The sequence below is a fragment of the Acanthopagrus latus genome, chromosome 11 (genome assembly GCF_904848185.1).
Source record: "Acanthopagrus latus isolate v.2019 chromosome 11, fAcaLat1.1, whole genome shotgun sequence".
Lineage (NCBI taxonomy): Eukaryota > Metazoa > Chordata > Actinopteri > Spariformes > Sparidae > Acanthopagrus > Acanthopagrus latus.
In genome coordinates this window covers 9,103,367-9,117,881 of record NC_051049.1, presented here as the reverse complement: position 1 = coordinate 9,117,881, position 14,515 = coordinate 9,103,367, and the positions used below count along the sequence as shown (strand labels likewise).

Below are 14,515 nucleotides of genomic sequence, written 5' to 3'. Positions count from 1 at the left end.
TCTGGGGACAATGTATGTCCGTACAAACTAAAATTCAATCCGTTTAATAGTTGTTGAAATATTGTACTATGGAGTGATGGAAGAACAGAGCAACCTCCAAACATCCTGTTGAAGAAAATCTCCATCTAAAGACAAAAAAAATCCAATAAATTCCTCCGAGCCACTTGAGTCACTTAACTGCATGATGGCTTCCTCATCATCAAGACACACTACAGGCAACGTTTACACTCCGAGAAATAAGGAAAAACCTAAAGTCACAGTTTCTTCTCACTGAAACATTCACATTTTCAAATAAGTTGAGTTTCTTTGGTCTTGTGAAAAACAGTTTTGACCCTGTTGATCAGCAGCACAACATCAGATATTGTGACATCATTGGAGGACGACCTCTCCGTGACACTTGACTCACACTTTTCACGTTTCTGCTTTGACTATTAAGGCTGTGACGCACTGCAGCGTTAGTGCCACTGGGGTTTCAAGAGAAAAGTTGCTTCACCGTATAAAGTTCATATTTCATTATTATAGGTGATCACACTCAACAGATCAGCAGTATTAAAAAAAAAAATAAAGTCGTATTGAAAACTTGAAGTGTACGTTTGATATACTTTCTATAAATGTGTCATTAAATAACTGAAATGACTTCAGCAAACAAACGTTACGGTGCATCGCGGCTGCCTGAGCCTCTAGCTGTCAAATGAAAGGCTCTTTTCAGGAGGAAGAAAGCTTTCTGATTGAGCGTTGGATTCAAACTTAATTGAAACCGTATGTGTGGCATGTGGAATTCTGGGACTTTGGCACGTTCCCAAGAATCCACAGAATGTGAACTTTTTTTTCTTACCTCCCTCTCTTGCTCTCTCTCTCTCTCTCTTGCTCTCTCTCTCTTTCCCCTCTGTCTCTGCTCTCCCTCTCTCTTTTTTTTCCCCTACGTGCAGGGGTGTCTTACATCAGCCCAGTGAGCCCCGGTGAAGGCGACTGACGGACAGAGAGAGAGAGAGAGAGAGAGAGAGAGAGAAGGGCTCGGATTGAAACATCCAGCCGTCTTTGACTCTCACTGGAATAGCCTCAAACCGACTCGGAACAAATGGTCTTAAAGGATACGACATCTTAGAAGTAAGTCACCCTTCTTATTTATTTTTTTCTTTTTTTTTTTACTTATTGCAAAGAAAAAATGTTTGGGACTGTAGAATCCTGACTCTGACCAACTTTCCTGAAACCTCTGAGTGTACCCTGAGGTTTCCTGGAGGTATTTCACAGTGGGAGCTTCAGCTGGATGTTTGAACTCCATGTACCTTCTTCTGTGGAGTACCGGCTGTTTGCAGACGAGAGGAGCATAGTGATGCAGTGTTGTGTTGAAAGTCCTCTCTGCTCTGCTTCAGATCCAGCTGTTTCAAACTGAACACACTGGTTTTTTTTTTTACTCTGCTCTGGTTTGGATGTGATTCATTTTAACACCTTCTCACTTCAGATAATGATCAGGCGTTGAAGAAAAGACTGTAAATGTCAGACTTTTCTTTTTTAAAATATCATCAAAACTCCAGCAGAAGCGTCATCTCTTGGACTGTTTTCAGTGCATGCCATGACTAAGTTCAGATGACAGACATGTCAGATATTTAATGATTGAAGTGTGGTTGTGGCTTTCTGGCTGACGGTCCTTTGTGCAGAATGGCACCAACTATTCTTTCACAACCACCAGCTGAAGTGTAACTAATGTAAAAATGATGTGACTCTTGTTTTGAATGCCTCACAGCAAGCACAGACACACACACACACATTCTTGTTTGCTTTATTGTGGCGGGGCAGTGAGCAGTGTGTTTTTGGAAAAGTTAAACAACTGACTCATTTATGGCCTCTCGGATTGTCTCAGAGTTTACTGCGGTCAGCTGATGAAATGTCGGATGCTCGAGTTACAGCTTCGACAGAGAGGCCGGTACACGTCCTCGATTTTTTGTGTCACGGAGGTGGTGTGTCTGTTCCTCGGTGTTATGTAGGTGTTACGTAGGTGGTATGTAGGTATCCTCCTGTGGTATGTGGGTGATAGATGTCCACACAGAGGCCTCCTTTCTACCACGTTGAAGTGATTTGGTGACTCAACACTCAACACTCATCTGAAGGGTTAAGAATGCGTATGAGCAGCAGGAGAGGCTTGGATCCATGGATTAAATGTCGTAGAGAGGTGGAGGTGATCCTGAGGTCACGTTTGGTGGCTCTGTGCAGGTGTGACGGCAGTAAGTGGGCAGGTTTTATTTATCTGTACACATGTTGGTGTTGGTGGCATGATGTATTCTGGCACAATGTCTGGTGACTTGTACTGGGAAATTTACCATTATGTCGTTTAAAATTGAATATTGAATTGATTTAGAGCTGAAACAATTCATCGATTAGTCACCAACTTTTTTCAAATGAACTGCCAACTATGATTTTGATGGGTTTTTTTAAGGAAAAAAAGTCAAAATTCTCAGTCCTTTTTGAAACACTGATTGACACTTTTCACAGACATATTATAGACATCATTAATCAACGATGAAAATAATCATTAGTTGCAGGCTTAGAGTGATCAATAAAGAACATATGAAAGAATATTTACTGCCTTTATTTGAGAAAGGTTTCCAGGTGCTCTTGGACCAGCGTTCCTCTCCATGCTCTGAGCTCTCAGGCTGGCCCACTAGATGCACGGCTTACAGAGCTAACTATGCTAACTTAGCAGCAGTTAGCAGTTACTGTGGTTGTATGCTGCCCTAAGAACAAATTGGACAGCTGGCCTGGACTATTTGTTTATATTGCACACACTTAGCACCTTTAATGTTTATTTTGGTGCTGATGTATTGAGAACGAAGCTTCAAATGTCAAGACTACCAAACTGCAAATGTGTCTATACCGCTGTCTAATCAGGAAACCTACCTTTAAATGCCTATACACTGTTAAAACCCTTTTCTTGAACATGCTATGGACTTTAAGTTTCATCATGTATTTATTATCCTAACTGGTCTCAGAGTGGTCCACACAAATTGTGTAGAATGTCTCTCAAAATAATCAACAGTAGATGTTTTTATCCGAAATTGACAGAAATGGCTTTTGAATTAAAACAGCAATGGAAACATGCAACATCCAAAGAGGCCTCAAAGGCTGAAACTCGCTGACATGTTATGATTGAAAAGCCGTGAGAAATTAAATTAAAATTAAATTTTTATCTGATCGGCCTCTTTGGCACCTCAGACTTCTTCAGTACATTTGAACCAATAGGATCCACATACTGAAGAGCACCAGAGGGACACCATTTTCCACATCCGAGTAGCTCTCCTAACATAATGTTATTTGACTGTCACTTCTTTAGCAACCTTCAATAATCACGTTCAGCTCCATGCAGCGCAGGGTCGTGATGTATAGCGATTTTAATGAAGCGTGTGACTCGTCTTTGCTTTGTTGCTCTCATACATATCAGCTCTCTGCAGCTTTTTCTCAGCGCCGCGCCGAAACACTGTGGAACAAAGAAGTAATGGAAGCACAAGAAGACATATCAAGTTGAGGGAAAACAAAAAGAGATTTCAAAAACGTGCCCACAAATTAATTCAAGGAACGCAGTGATAACCACAGATGGACGATTTATGGCTGTATCAGAAGAAGAGGGGGTGTGGATTTCTTTTCCTTTGAGGCCTTTTTTTTGATTGTTGTTGCACTCTCTTGGCTGGATGTGTAAATAAGGAGCTATCTTTGTCGGGGTAAATAAGCTCTTTGTCAGAGCTCAAATGGAGGATTATTGCTTATGACAGGAAAATATATGAAATGCCTGTGGTGGATGTCCAAGGGGAGTGGATAATGTACTCAACTTTAGTGTTTTTTTATTTGCTCAGACAGTTGGAAAACGGAGCAGGACAGGACGTTCGAGGGGGGATTTGACCCGAAGCCATCGCTCCATTATCTGGATGTAACTCGATATATGATGCACTCACGTGCACACACATATACAGACTAAAACACACACACACGAACGAAAGAGTAAAATGGAACCACATTAGGAGAAGTGTGTTATCACTGCATCTTTCTGACATGTCATTTCAATTAGCAGCCCTTCCCTCCACAGTTCGGAGGCTGACTGACATCCTCACATTCAGACCCCAAATCACACACCACAGCAGAGGCTGTAATTTCAGCCCCACATTCAAAACACTGCACTGGAGGCACCCGGTGCTTACTTAGCTTATAGCTGTAACTCGACGCAGACGTTGTTTGATTGGAAGTGTATTCAAATCAATGCTTCTGGCAAGAGAAAACCAGCTGTGCGCCCGCCTGCCTGTCCGCCCGCCTGCTCGCTCGCTGAGGTGCATGCTGTAATTTGGTATAAATAGCAGCATTTCAGGGAACATCATCCCTTAAATGCGGCGCTGTTGACTCTGTGTGCCGCACGTGCTTGAACTTCGACCCTGCCCAAACCAGCACCCCACTCATCACCTACTGTTCGAGGGGGATTAGGTTACTCGTAGCTCAAAGCACACTACATTTGTGCCTGAATCGCTTGTTTGTCTCTGACTTCTTGAGGTCTGCGTCCAGAGCCAGAGGCCCATTCAGTGACAGGAAGTATGACAAAAATGTCTTTTCTTCTGTGATATAATCTATTGTGGAGTAATCACTGAGGTTGATATCACAAAAAAAGGCTGGTGGAGTCACAGAAACCAAACAATCGTGTAGTAGCTAAAACAGAGCTGAGCAGATGCACATTAACACACGGCAGTCGGAGCCCGAGTGCTCCTGTGTTTGCACATGTGGCCTCGTCCTCCCTCTCCTGTTTACAAGTGGCCCTCGGTTTTTGTTTGTCTGTTTGTCTGAAGCATATTATCCGTCCTTCCACCTCGCCGTCTCTCGGTTGCCCCTGTCCTTCCTAATTACAGGCTGTCAGGGCAGATCCAAGGTAATATTTCAACATCAAAAGGACCTCAGGACGCGCTGCAGGCTGCCTCTCTGCACAAATGACAGCCTGGGCATGAAAGAGTTGTCACTGCTGACGTATCAGGCTGTGTGGACAACATCTGCCTTTTTATACAGCTGTTACTATCTGCTCTGCTGTTTCGACTGTTTATTTAGACGTTGATTGTCTAAAATTGTGTGTTCCCGAGTGAAAATAAGTACAATTTTTAGATACGTGTACTTTACTTGAACACTCCCATTTTCTTTCTCTTTACACTTACAACATTTCAGAGGGAACATATTGTACTTTTACTTCACTACAGTTATCCGACGGTCGTGAAGACGTATTTACCTTTCAAGTTGAACATTTTTGGATAATGATTCTTTAAAAAAAAAGGATTTTACCTGCATCTTCTCTGGTGATTTGATTTTAAGATACGATAGGCCACATTTCTGCATTCCTTTTTATAAAGTTTTGTAGAGTTGTCTACTTACATCATCCTCTTTGCAACTATGTTCAAATCCAGAGAAATCTGTAATTTTAGTCATGACAGTGACTCTCATTTGGTCGCCATAACTTCTAGGAGAGTCAGAGAGTGATGACAGGAAGTCTGTGACTAAACAACATAACATGACTGAAATACTTTCTGTGAACATCTCTGCCTTAGTCGGATATTTTTCATCGGTAGTGGCGAACATCAGAATCAGCAGCGGTGGAAAAATGACAGGCCCTAAAAATGACACACTGTGCCTTAAGTAACTGGTCAGATTGTTTATCATGCACTAACAAAAGACATTTTAGGAACCACTGAATACTTAATGAACTACATAAAGTAGTTTAAACTAGCTTTGCTTTGACCAACTGTCATAAAGAAGTCACTATAACATGTGGTTCCGACACATTGAGGTTAGCTGAGTAACTATTCAAGACTCAAGAAGTTTTGCTGTGTTTAACACCAGGCTCAAGTTTTTGCTAAAACTGGCACAAAAGTGTCATCCCCAATGACTACTGTGTGTGTGCGTGTGTGTGTTAGTGTGTGTGCATGTTAGTGTGTGTGTGTGAGAGAGAGAGAGAGTTTATGTACTTGCCCAGGGACGACAGATGCAAATTAGCTGCTAGCTAACTTCAGAGCAATCACTGTTAGTTGTGTGCCGTCACTGAAAAAATAACTAAATAATTAATAACTTAAAAAAATGAATGAATGAATGGATTGATAGATTAATGATTTTGTACTGTAGGATTTGGAGGACATGGAATGCAGCAGTCTGAATATAATACGACTTTTTCCTCAACACAGTTAAAGGTCCTTCTCATTCGATTCTTCGTTCAAGGACACAGATGTACTTTTTTGTGTTGAAAGTTGAGAGAGCACTTTTTGTCCTAGTTTTGAATTCACAATTGCTCTCGATTCAAGCAGCGTGCATGGGATGGACCTCTGCTTTAATGGGGGAAATGGAAAGGAAAAAAAAAGAGCTTCTTGGCGTGAACCGCTGTTTTTCCAATCTGACAGTGTAGCTGTAAAGTTCAGGGCCTGGATATTCAATCAAAATGGATTTCCAGTCAAAGATTTGTTTTCAAGGCCTCTCTCCTTACATAATAAACAGAGACCCCCTCGTCACTGCACAATATTCACAGTGACCCCATCATTTGCATGTAGATAACAGATGAATCGGTGTATCTGTGAGTATTTACAGGTGAAGTAAGTGTGTCCACAGCCTCTCCTGCACTTTTCTTACTTTCTGTCTCCCTCGTGGCCTCTAAACATCAGCTGGTAGCCTTTACGAGCACCTGCACGCTGGCTTCAACAGTTCATGTCCTCGGGCAGCTGAAGGGTCCCTCGTGGCAGCGCCCAGTGAGGAGCTAAAGCAGGTGTGCTCCTGCTGGAGACTGTCGAACCTCAAGAAAAGCAGTTACGGTGTTAAAGACAAACCTCAAACCTTAACCTCTGATACATTACATATAATAGAAACTCATTACAGCGAGTGTGTCCTTTGGCCTCGTGTCAGCCTCTGCAGACTTTCTTGTAAAATAACAGTTTCTGGGCAGAAGGATGTGACACCCAAGCCTCAGCAGATGGACTCAGAGCAGTACACGACCTTAGCTTTTCAGCTTTTGGTTTCACGTTGCTGTAAAACTATTGCTTACGTAGCAAAGTCGGGTTTATTATCCACTCTATCATAAAGGAAAAAACTCCAAAATCCAAAATGTGCATACGTGGTGTAAGACATCCTACCGTTAAGTGGAAACGCTTCTCCGCAGGTGTCACATCTTACCCACACTAAACAGTGTTGTTTTCTCCTCCAGTCAAGAGAAATGTAATTACGCACTGTGCGTGTGCACATGCGCCTCAGATTTTACTGCGTGTGTGTGTTTACAAGACTCCACCTGGCTCTGTTTGGGAAATGTGATTCGGATTTCATGCATTCCCATAAAAATAAAATATCCGCAATGCTGTGTTACAGCCTTCAGGGAGAAACAGGAGGATATAATAGAGAGCACATGTGGGTGGTTACGGTGCGTAGTGTACGGGCACGCTGTATAGCAATCAGGCCCAGCACCAACACTGCACATAAACACACACACACACGCCCTTTTACATGCTGTTAATGCGGTATAGCTATGAGGCCGAGTCATGATTTCTGGGTTGAAGGAGGAAAATGTGTTATTTGACTTCCTGTTTGGCCTGCCTTGTCTTTTGCAGTATGTGTGCCATTATTTATTGGTAATTAAATTGAACAGGGACAGTGAACTTTTAGCAACTTTTGGTAAATAGTTGAAATAACGGAGGCACGGCAGGAAAAGATGGATCTAGTGCAACAAAGATCCCCAGCATGAACTGATTCAGCGATGCTGTGATTCTATGGTTCAGGGTTTTTTTTTTTACCACCAAACGCCACAGAAAATACATTTATGTCAGCAGATAGAGCTAAAAGCTGACTTTCATCTATTGCCGATAGCGATCATACCAGACCTTTATACTGTAAGCATCCAACACATTTTTTCCTAAATATCTGGGAATTGTCAAGTTGTTAGAATTAGGTGATACAGAAACGACTGGGTCCCTGAGTCCACTGAGCTTCCTCATGCCATCATCTTCAGTGTTAGTTTTGACATCCAGTCGTGCCAGCTACCTCCTGGATACCTCCTCAGTCAGTCTGGCAGGGAGCAGCTTCCTGCGCTGACTAAAAGTTTGTCATCATTTCTGCCATTGCCAGGTCCTTTTTTTTTTTCTCCCTCTTCTTTTCTGGCATCCCGATTTTACTTGCAGGTTCAGCCACAGCGTGGTAATAACTCCAGCATTAGCTTTAGCCCAGTTAGTTTGGATCAGTACATTTCTCAGGTGTCCAGTGCATTTGACATTGTGATGTTTAGATGTCGCCTTCCCGCCAAAAATCCAAGTTGTTATGAAAAAGGCGACATTTTGCAATGTTTATTTTTGTCGTTTTGATAAGTAATGGAATTTTTGTTCGAAAAAAAAAAAATGTGGTTGCTTATACTTTGAGAACATAATGTAGCCCACGTAGCACGCTGGGCCAGGGAGAGTTTCTCCCCTTTGACCTCTTTTGGAAGCACTGGATTGGTTACTGTATAATTTTAAACCTCATGTAATCTAATTTTACATGATATTGTCGATTAGAAGCCAGAAGATTTATCTGTCTTCTGAACGCCCGGAACGTTTGTGTAAACATTCACGCCTTTGGTTATCCCCTGACATTTCATTTAGCCAAGTACTTTTGTTTATGACTGGTACCTGTACCTGCACAACCCAGGGAGCCAGGGAACTGAACCAGCATCCCTCCGATTTACTGGATGCCCCATTCCTGAGCCACAGCCGCTTAGGAGGACTCACAGATTCTAAAATGCCTCAGACCTTAGTTTCTTCCTCCTCTCTCTATCACCAGTTTTCGGTGGCTGGATGGTGAAGCGTTCAGTTGTACTTGACCTTTGACCTCCGCCGGCTGCTATAACTCTCCCGCAGAGGCTCATGTAAAGCCCCAAGTGTTGACGCTGCTGTGCGACAGAGGCAGGGAACAGAGCCAGGTAAACCTGCATGTTGACTTTACAGGCTTTCCCAGGGAGCAGGACCTGGTGGTGCACCAAGGTTACTCTGTGTGCTCGACCCTCCCACGAAAAATCAGATTATTTATACAAACAAGAAAGCCTGGGAAAACAAAATAAAACCGCTGTCCTGTTTGCAGTGCGAGAGTTCTGCTGGAGGACATGGCAGCGAGTTCTGACTGAGTGTGTGAGAGTGCAGATGTCTGTGTGTGAGGTCTTCGTGCAGGTTTTAGGTTGGAATAGCTATTTTCCTGTGAGTTGTACGAATTTAGAAACTCATCAGCGAATCTCCGACGCGTTTAATTTATCCGTGTGATTTACAGAAATGTAGGCAGAGCATGTGTGTGAGGTTGACGGTTGAGCTCTGTAGGGCTGACGGGTTTCTGAGGGGAGTATCTGTCCTTCACCACTTCCTGAACTAGCCATGAGGGAGCTGATATTTATGGGGCACAGACTTCTTTTCCCCCCAGAAGCTGAAATTCAAGTCAATAGTCGTTCTATTCAGGAACGTTCTGCTCCGCGCTGACACAATAAACTCTGTTCACTGCCGATCAACATTCTGTGTTTATAATAGTCAAACAAAGGTCCAGCCGAAGTCGGATCCTTTCTTGTAATACTATATATCTATGAATATATCTGGAGACGTACGTTAATTTAAGTGAGTCGCTGACATAGTTAGATACTGTGTTAAATGTGACGTGACACGTTATAACTCCCACAGTAGATACAGTCATTTGCCACCACATTTGGTAACATTTACCACACATGCTTTTGTTTTTATATGGGAGAAAGTAACAGTGCTGTAAACGGCTGTCATGCTATAATGTGCTGTTATTCTGAGATATAGAGAAGTAGGTCTGACTGATCGTTATTTCTGCAAGTATTCAAATAGATTTCACCATTTAGTTTAAATCCAAATTATTGCCTTGATACACTTAATGTGTATTTCTAAGATGTACACTCAAACATACATTGTACTGAAGCTTATATTGGTAAATACACGCACAATTAAAGGGGCACTATGTGATTTTGGAGGAGGAATTCAAATTCAGGGGGCAAACTCTACAACTGAAGAGGTGTCTAAAAATACACAAACCAAAAGCTCAGGGGAACGCAGGCAGGAAAAACGAGCAGCAACACAAAAACACCAGGAACAGAGCAGATGGGAGAGAGAGGAAGACAAGGCTTAAATACACCAGAGGCCAATCAAAGACAGGTGAAGCTAATCAGGACAATCACAAGGGAGGGAAAACAAGAGAAAGGCAGGAAGTAACGCAACAAGACACGTGAGGGTGAACCTTCCAAAATAAAATAGGAAACAATCACTAAACCAAAAGCCCAAACCATTACCAGAGAAGTAAAATAAGACATTTGCCAACTCATTATTTAGACAATGACATATTGAATAAGTCTGTCTAATTACAGTGGACCTTTTATATCTTAAATATGAGGCGATGTGAGTGTACTGCACAAGTACAAGGATCAAGGTGGAAATAGAACCAATGCGATGTCCACAGGCAAAAATAATAAAAAAAAAATGAATTATAAGCACCCTAAAGAAGAAGTCAGAATGTTTACTCTATACAGTATATTTGGATCTTTAAGGCAGCACTTAAAATACAGATTTCACTCTTTTAAAATCCTGCTGTTATTTTGAAATATTCAATATTTGCATTAAATGTGGATTGTGTGGAAATGTGGACACAATCAGCTGTGGTTTGCACTGGGATATAGACTGCAAACACATGGTCGCACTATGATCACTTGTTGAGCCTTGAACAAACTGTATGCTGTGTTTAAAAGTCATACTGCTAAGTGGTTCCCTGCGGCGGCTAAGAAACTTTGTTATATTGATTGATTGGGTTTGGAGATGTACAACATTAAACTGAGGGGCCCACTAAAGATGATGCAGTCAGGGGCCTTCTCCCTCCACATCGTAGTTAAAATGCTCTTATTTGACTGAAGGACAAAAAAGCATTTTTTCCCTGTCCGTCAGTGAAATATGTACGAATATGAGGCCAACTTTCCTTCATGAGTTATTGCCCAGACATTTTAATCATATAGTCACGAGGTACAGCAGCACAGTGAAGGTGGGACCAGCATACTGTTACCTCTGTGTCATTATCTATAGTTAGAATCAGGAAAATTCATGTATTTGTCTTTTTCTCATATTTCTCTTTGTCTTCTCTAACAATCTGTTCTACTGTGACTTTCTGTCTTGGACCTTTGAAACATGTCAAACATGCTTCTATGGGACTTGTTTTGATTGCTTCATACACTTTTAGCCCAAGTTTATTTTTTGTTCCTTCTCCTGAAAGCTTTTCGAAGTGTCAGTGGATCTGACTCTGGTTTATTTTGATAAAGTGACCCTGGTGTGTGCTGTCTTGTGGTATAGACTTTCATGAATGTTAGCTGCCCCGGTATGAGAGGCAGGAGATCAGAGACAGGTTTGATTTTTGTCACGTCAGGCTGAATTTGGAGCCTTGCTGACGGCTCTGTGAGGCTTGGAGCTAGATGCTAATGTCGACATGCTTAAATGCTGATGTTAAAGGTGCACTATGTAGTTTTTGGGGAGGGAACTTTATTTAGAACAGAAATATCTTCATTGGCTGTTTTTTTCATGTCTAAACAAACTTAATAAACAGACTCTCTTTGTTTTTAGGACTGAATAAACAAACTGAACACAATTTCATACTGTTTTACGAAATCAAGGCCCTGAGGGCCTGATTTTCTTCTGAGAACAGCTTGTTTTTTCAGTATTTGAATTGAATATTTGTATTGTTTCCTCAGTCATACTGTAAATATAAAAAAATCTGAGTTTGAATTTCTTTCCAAAACTACACAGTGCCATGTAAAAGAGGAAATAAATGTTCACCTTCTTCGTTTAGCGTTTAGCCTTATTGGTACTAAAGTTCAGAGTGGTGGACAGTCTGACAAAAAAAACATTAAAAAGAGGCTGCGAGTGTGGATAAAACAACATAGTACATATAGGACAATCTTCAGAGAGACACTACACACCTCCTTGTAGGTATCTGATCCTCACTTTGAGACAAAACCTACTCCTTAGATGTAACCCTGCATGATTGCGTTGGGGTTTTTCGGACAGGCATCTGTATCAAATACATGCCTTCACCCAGTTTTAAAAGCCCTGGATGGCATCTATCCTCTCTACTCCGCGCTGCATCTCCCCCCTCCTCCTCCCCCCTGTTTGACTCTCCTTGTACCTGTTTACGTTGGACTGCCTGTGTTGGTTCGTTAGTGTGAGCTCAACACAAAACGTAGGTGCACCCAGATTTCCATGGTAACAGTGGAGCGCAGACTTTACCTCAGTCTGGTGATATCCAAACCAAACTCTGCCTGCTGATGTCTGCTGGTCGCTGCTGAATTAATTATTTAATTAGCAGTAAAGCATCAGACACACTGTGCCAGGAAGGAGACTTTTATTTTCCACAATTTCACCTCACCTAGAGGATTTTAAAAACCTTTGAAACATTACTTTTACTTATTCACCCACCCATAAGTTCTCCTGCATGGTAAATAGAAAAACCCAATGCTCAGACTTCCTGTATATTTCTATCTGACACACAGGTGGGGAAGTCTGTGTGTCCTAGATCTCCTGTCCATTTCCTGCTCCGTCTCTCTGGAGCGATGAGAATAAATTCACCACTGAAGGGTTTGTGCAGCTGGTCCTCGTTGCGTTCATCTGCCTCCAATCCCCCTCCTTTCTTTTACTTTTAGCGCGAGTGTTTTCACTTCACAAAAATCAATGTTACTGTAAGCTGTTAAAAAATGGATTATAAAGAGAAATGTCCTCTTTCTCAAACGTGGAGTTGTGCCCACTTGTGTTAGGCGACTGCCAGAATAAAGCTGATTTAAAAGACACAATTTCAGAACATTGTGTGCAAAAAAAAACGTACTTTGTGCGACAGCGAGAACATCATAAATAATAAACTATGGATACGTTCGTACATTGAAATTTAACTCTTTAGGTAGTTTTGACAGCACTCATCAGTACCCGTGCTGTTTTTCCCTTCAAAGTTTAGAGTATGTTTTTGACAGTGAGAAGGAAAAAAATCCTGGAATAGGCACTTTTTGAAACCGAGATAGGACATGAATAAGTTTTTCCTGCTGCGTTCCTGTAAGACGAGAGCGGAGAGAAGTTTCCAGAGCTGTGAACCTGCGCCTGCGTCTCCAGCGTTGCTGTCTGATCTGATGTTACTGTAACAGAGGCCAGTGGTGGAATAACAGCTGTTAACCTCATGCAGGTATTGAGAACACAGCTGGATCCAGAGGAGGCAACAGCAATACAGCTGATGAGCAGGAAATCCATCTCCACAATCAGTAAACCATGACCGTACTTACTGTACGCACACAAATGTGCAGCCTCAACTCTGAGGGTAAAATAAAGAGCAAAGACAGTGAGAAACATATAATAAATAGGCTCTTGTAGTTTTAGAAAAGTCTCCAAAGAACACTGTATTTTCACATCAAGTGAGCAGATTTTAAAATTACAGACAGATCATATTACAGACAGCAACTTTCCAAATCCAGAAGCAGTCCCAGGTGTGGGCTCATGTCACTGCAGTGCATTGGGAGGATGTGAATGTACTTGGGACAGGTGATTTTTTACAGTTAGAGTTGTAGTAGTACCGCACCACTGCAGCAGTTTACTAGGTGGATGACTTCATGTACCTTGACACCGTACACACACACACACACACACACACACACACACACACACACACACACACACACACACACACACACACACACACACACACACACACACACACATCAAGGTTATTTGATTTATCCAAATCAAACAGGTTAGGTGTCAAAGTATCCTTAGGGTGCAGCGTTTGGACACAAGACTTGCCTACACCTTCAGACTGAAGTGGTTTTCAAAAGTCTGCTGGTCATTTTCTCTCATCTTATTGACATAAACCGCAAAACCGATGCAGAGGAAATAAAATGCATTAATCAGATCACTGAATCTGTACCACTGAACAACATCTGTGAACTGATGAAAAATGGAGGGACAGCTGTGCTAGTCTTGGATTCTGATCACATGGAGCAAAATCCTAAATTATTAAAGAATATTTAAGAAGAAATATTAATTAAGATAATAAAGATAATGATAACTATGTTTGGTGGGAGGTGGGTGCCTGATGGCTAATCAGGAATTGTAATTCCTTGTCCTCTTCTTTTTCTTCTTCTTCTTCTTGTGAGTTTTGGCATTATGGCATGTATGAAAAGGAGCAGCACAAAAATGCCTGAAAAGGTTATCAGATTAATTTACTATTTACATGGACCTACTTTTGAATGGCTTCAGTATGGTTTGGTCGAGTGGTATGGCTCGCGTAGAGGAAAGGCGAGCACTAATGTAAAATGTATGTGATTTGCAGTAAATGGGCTAAAACATGCAAACACACCAGTTCGGTCCTTTGAGAGTCTCCAAATGTAGAAGCAAAGGTCAGTCCTCCTCCCTCAATACAACACAGGCAGCCTTTACATAAATGTTCTCCGGCACATGGTAAACACATTTTTGACTTCCAAGTG

At 41.8% G+C, this 14,515-nt stretch overlaps 1 protein-coding gene across 2 annotated transcripts in view; it reads left to right on the top strand.

Moving 5' to 3' along the window:
- Window positions 1-949: 949 nt before the first annotated feature.
- ddr2a (discoidin domain receptor tyrosine kinase 2a) overlaps window positions 950-14,515 on the top strand; it is a 32,934-nt gene continuing 19,368 nt past the window's right edge. For both annotated transcript variants that reach the window (XM_037115837.1, XM_037115836.1), the window contains exon 1: window positions 950-1,107. The gene's annotated coding sequence lies outside the window, so the exon portion shown is untranslated. The remainder of the gene's footprint in view (window positions 1,108-14,515) is intronic.